Raw genomic sequence first — 5985 nt, 5'->3', positions numbered from 1 at the left:
GACTGCCACCTAGTGACTCCCTTGAGAATCACAGAGAGACCAGTCTTTCCTCCAACCTAGGTGAAGAGACCCCAGCTCCTTTTCACCCTTCCCTTACCCTCTCCCTCCTCCTTGACTAGGCAGTGTACTTTGCTGAATTCCAAAGGAGGTAATGCTATCCAGCACTGATTTGGTACCCTACCTTGTAGAGCACTCTCGCATAGAATAAAAATAATTACATGGGATATCCATTATTCCAGTAACTTGTTAATTGAGGACTATTATGCACCACACATTATTAAACGTCATCTCTTCACAACAAATCTGTAGTGGACACTTCCCTTTCTGTCTCTCTTTTCCATTTCTTTTTTGTTTGTTTGGGGGTTTATGGTTTTTTGAGACAGGATTGCCCTATAGCCTTCACTGACCTAGAACTTGCCTTGTAGACCAGGTTGGACTGGATCTCACAGAGTTCCACCTACCTCTGTGGGGATTAAAGGTGTGCACACCTGGCTTGTTTGATTGTTTTGGAACACAGGGTCTCATGACATAACTCAAACTGGCTTTATTTTGCTATGTAAACCAAGTTGTCCTTAAACTTGGAACATCCTCCTGCCTCGGCCTTCCAGGTGCTAGACTTAACCACCATGCCAGGTCCCTTTTCATTTCTTAATAGCACTCTGTTTTTCTGGACTGTTAGCATAAAAAGAAACTATCTGAATCCAAGAGAAGAGAAGTCTTGAGTTTCCATGTGTCACCCCCAGGGAAAGGCTGCTAGAGGCTAAAACAACAGGCAGGAAGCAGAACAAATTTCAACCTGGAGCCCTGGGATCAGCCAGGAACGTCTCTGTGCTTTCAGTCTCTTGAACCAATCTGCACCCCTCTTCTCTGAAGTCAATGTGAATGGGAAGTTTTTACCAGATGCCAAAAGAATACTATGAAGTCCTCCTTAATAAAAGAAATTAGGGGTTTTGTAGCATGTGCCCAAGGTCCTGGGAGGCATTTATTCAATATCATGACCACTCCCTATATGTTGTAGACTGAATGTTTTATCCTCTGAAAGTTCATAGGTTGGAATCCTAACTCCCAGTGCTATGAATTAGGATGTGGGGCCTTTAGGAGCTGAGTCAGTCATGAGAATGAAGCCTTTGAGAGCCAGGAGAGCTGCCTCGCCCCTTCTACCATGTGAGGCTTCAGGGAGAAGACAGGATGGATCAGGAAGCCTTCACCAGTTGCCATCATCTTGGGCCTTGAGGGTAGACTTTCAGCCTCCAAAATCATGAGAAGGAGATTTGTTTATAAACCACCCTGTCTATATTATTTTAAGAAACAATTTGAACTAGGATACTGTTCTAGGAGCTAGAGATACAGTGGAAGGCCCCAAACAGACATGAGCATGCTCTCCTGAGCTAACTCTCCTGGAGATGTTACAAGAAACAATTTGGAGCATACCAGTTCTGCTAGGAATTAAATGCAAGGACATGACAGATTCCAGCCCTGAGGGTTCCATGGACAGGGTAGTCAGGAGATGATGCAATGGAAATGCACTCTAGCAATTTGGTTCGCCAGGAAATATGATTCCAAGAATCCTCTTTCTCCTTCTCTGCCCATAGTACCTTCCCTTGCTCACCTGGAAAATTCCTGCCTCTCTTCCTTTGTCCCTAGTTATATTGAGCATATAAAAATCTCTCTTGAAGAATTCCTGCCATTGCACCCTACAGGCCTCTCTTGATGGTTTGCAGTAATGACAGTAATCTCCTTGGAGCCATCATTTCCAGATCGTCTCACCACCCTCTTCACATTGCTGCTCAGTTCCCACGCCACTGAGCAGTTGCTCAATATGTTTGTGGAATGAATGAAAGGATGAATGAGTAAATCCAAACTGGGAAGAGACACTAGCTTAGGCCTGGAGGCTTGAGGGGCAAACTTTTATTTGGATAAATTAGATTTGCAGAAGAGTTTCAATAATAGAACAGAGTTTCTGCAAACCTAGGTTATCGTCCAGGTTCCTCTAATGTTTATATATGACATGTAACTAGGAAAAGTTCATGAAAAGTAAGGAACTGCATTACTATGGTGATACAAATACTACAAGCTACAGAATTTGTAAAAATGTCACCAGCTTTCTATCAATGTCCTTCTGTGCCAGAGCGGAATACAGAGCTCCACAGCACATCATGTCCTATCAGACCTGAATTCTCCTTAGTCTCTTCCAGCGTGTGGCAGTTTCTCAGGTTTTTTTTGTGACTTCGGCACCTGAGAAGGTGATGGTCAGTTTTTATGGACTATCCTTCCACTTGGGCCTGGCTGCCGTTTCCTCATAAGTCCACTGAGGTTACAGATTCTGGAGAGGAAAGCTCCAGAGGTCATGTCCCTTCTCACAGCATCGTGCCAGGGTCACATGACATTAACATGACTTACTGCTGGTGGTGTTGACCTTGGTCACTTGCAAACACTGCATCTGCCAAGCATCTTCACTATAAAGTTACTGTGTTGCCTTTCTTTTTCCAAGTGAGTCACTCTTGGTCAAATGAACTCCCAAGAGGAAGGGAAATAAGCTCTACCCCGAGAGTGGGTGGTATCTACATTTATTATTTGGACTTCACCTGTACATGGAAGAAAAGGAGTTTTAAACTTTATCTTTTTATGGTCCACTGGCAGTCAAGAGACATAGATGGACTACTTGTCACAAAAATATTTAAAATCTCATGTATTCATTTGAAACTAAAATACCTAGGATTAAATGAGGAAAAGTTTGCATTGATTTACAATTCGCTAACTTTTTTTTTTTTTTGAGGCAGGGTTTCCCTGTAGCCACAACTGGCCTGGAACTCACTATGAGACTGGGGTGGCCTCGATCTCACAGGCATCTGCCTGCCTCTGCCTCCTGAGTGTTGGGATTAAAGGTGTACCACTATGCCTGGCATTACAGCTTACTATTTTATTTTATTTTATTTATTATTTTTATTTTATGTGTATGAGTATATTGCCTGCATGTGTGTGAGTGCACCCATGTCCTGCAATGCCATGGAGGTCAGAAGAGGGCTTCAGATTCTCCTGGAAAGGACAGTTTGTAGCCGCCATGTGGGTGCTGGGAATCGAACCTGGGTTCTCTGCAAGAGCAGTCAGTGCTCTTAACTGCTGAGCCATCTCTCCAGCCCTTACTAATTATTTTAAAGAGAAATAAGCTGCATGGTGACACATGGGTTCCCTCATTAATACATCAAAACACAGGTTCTAGCAGCTTGCCTGTGACTGCTGTAATGTCAAAGTGTTGCAGAATGTAAGTGACATCATAGCTGATTTGCCACGATGGGCCGTTACCTACATTAACAATAAAATAAATGCTAAATTTCAACAACATGTTTGTAAATTAATATTGTAATTTCCCCCAATCAAGCTCAAAGACTCTCTGAATTGTATCTACTGACTCCCAGACCCAAGGCTAAGAACTCCTGGTTGGAAGAAATCCAGGTGGCACAGATGTTTTAGGACTGTGCAAAAGGGGGCAAATCAAGGACAGTAAAGCCTGTGACAACATGCTGCCCTTTGCTGTGGTTCTAGAAGGATCAGGAAAGCAACAGTGTGGAGTGAGTAGAACCCGGGCTTCAGTCTCTCTAACAGTGAAACCCATGCAGAACAACCCACTTGTCACATGTGCATCTATCAGACCATTTACCTTTTATATTTTACCAAAGCCGGGAGTGGTGGTGCACGCCTTTAATCCCATCACTCTGGAGGTAGAGACAGGCGGATCTCTGTGAGTTCAAGGCCAGCCTGGTCTGCATTGTGAATCCAGGCCAGCTGCAGCTACAGGGAGACCCTGCAAGTGTTTAATGACCGGATGGGTCATAAAGCAATGTGGAAATACTAAGAAATACTAAGAACCATAAAAGTTCAAAATCTGGATATCTGATCTGAAAAGTTCTGCCCAGAGACACTGTTGCTGCAGAATTTAAAGGAAACTACGGATATAAAATGATCAGTGGTGGGGCAGGAAAGAGCACTGGCTGCTCTTGCAGAGGACCCAGATTCTGTTCCTAACAACTGACTGTAACTCCAGTTCCACAAAATTCAACACCCTTTTCTGGCATCAGTGGGCATTATATGCACAGCACATATACATATATGCAGGCAAGACAGTCATATACATAAAATAAAGATAAATAAAAACTTAAAATGATCAGTAGTTAAGTGATATGAGTAAGAATAAATATTATGTGCATAAGAACTTGTGCTCTGATGGACTAAGAAGTAGGAGAAAATGGCACTGTGCTACACACTGGTTTTTAAAATATGGAGATAATTTAGCAACAAAAACAGTGTGATTACATGGTATACACTTAGGAGAGGCAAGCTATGCAAGTACAGCCTCAGAGCCTCAGCTCTTGTCTATTAGGAGGATAGTAATACCATCTGCTGATAGTTGGCATCATGAGATACATTTAATGTCCCTAGTAATGGCCCTGGATCATCACAGGTCCTCAGAGTGCAGCAGCAGTTGTGATGATGATGATGATGATGATGATGATGATGATGATAAGATGTTGGACCAACGTAAATCTAAGATCATATGTGAGCATGAAGACAGTGTTTCAGAAATATGTAGAAAAAGAGACCAGAAAGGAAATGCATCAAAATCTCACTAATGGTGCTGAGGGAATAAGGTTTCCGTGAGGGGCTTCAGATATAGTATTAAATGCTGATACAAAGACAAAAGAAGGCATTGGCTGGAAAAATCGATCTCCAGTCTTTCATAGCAACTGAAATGGGACCTATATCAGGACAATGTGTGACTCTGGAGGGTTATAATTCTGTCTATGCCTTTGTCCCCTGTGCTGGATTAACTTGACATACCTGGGAAGAAGGGGCCTCAATTTAGGCATTTCATCCATCAGATGGTTTGTGGCTGGATCTGAGTCATTTTCTTAATTTCTCACTGATCTGGGAGGACCCAGCCCATCGTGAGTGATGCCACAGCTGGGCAGATGCTCCTGGGTTGCATAAGAAAGCAAGCTAGCCTCTCTCCAGGGTAAGTCGATTGAGCCCTCCATGCCTTGACTCCCCCAGCCTCATCCACCCTCCCATCTCCCCCGCCCCTCTCTCCTAGCCTGGGTCCTGTCCCATTCCTTGTCTTGGTGCCCCAGACACCTGGGGAACCACCACTGCTTCCTGATCCTTTGCATCCAGACCAACCCAGTTCCTTCTCAGGTCCCCAGGAGCCCTCTGGACCTGGACTTGCCCTCACCTCTCTCTGCTTCCCTGGACCTGTACCACTCCAGCCTCTTACCTGGACACTGGGGCTGACCTTTCCTCTTCCTGATCCTTTGAATCCAGACCAACCCAGCTCCTCAGTGCAGTCCCCAGGAGCCCTTGGGGCCACTTCCCACCCCTATCTTCCTTTGCATCTCCGGGTGGCCTGGCCACCAGCTGCCCTAGACCAGCATCTTTCCTGGGCCCAGCTCCTAGGCCAGTCCAACCCCTAAATTCCTGGGGCCAAAATCTTTCCTGCAGAGATCCAGACCTTAGAAGCCTGAGAGTATCTGATACTCATCTGACTTGGGCCTCTGTGGGAACTCCTGAAGACAAAAACAACCTGGGCACTCCAATATAAAATCAAAAGAGAGAACCAGAAGATTAGATGAGCCAGCTTTTCATGCCCAAAAAGTAAACCACAAAGACATATAAAGTTTACAAAAAGATACGCCCTGCAGAGATCCAGACCTTAGAAGCCTGAGAGTATCTGATACTCATCTGACTTGGGCCTCTGTGGGAACTCCTGAAGACAAAAACAACCTGGGCACTCCAATATAAAATCAAAAGAGAGAACCAGAAGATTAGATGAGCCAGCTTTTCATGCCCAAAAAGTAAACCACAAAGACATATAAAGTTTACAAAAAGATACGCACCTAAACTTGGAGGCTTGAGTCTCACACAAGAATCAGAAACTACAAAAGAAATTCACATGTCAAAATCACAGAGAAAAAATAATAACATGAAAAACCA

This window comes from Nannospalax galili, unplaced genomic scaffold, assembly GCF_000622305.1.
Source record: "Nannospalax galili isolate Female #2095 unplaced genomic scaffold, S.galili_v1.0 scaffold335, whole genome shotgun sequence".
Classification (NCBI taxonomy): Eukaryota; Metazoa; Chordata; class Mammalia; order Rodentia; family Spalacidae; genus Nannospalax; species Nannospalax galili.
Note: the sequence above shows the minus strand (reverse complement) of the source record.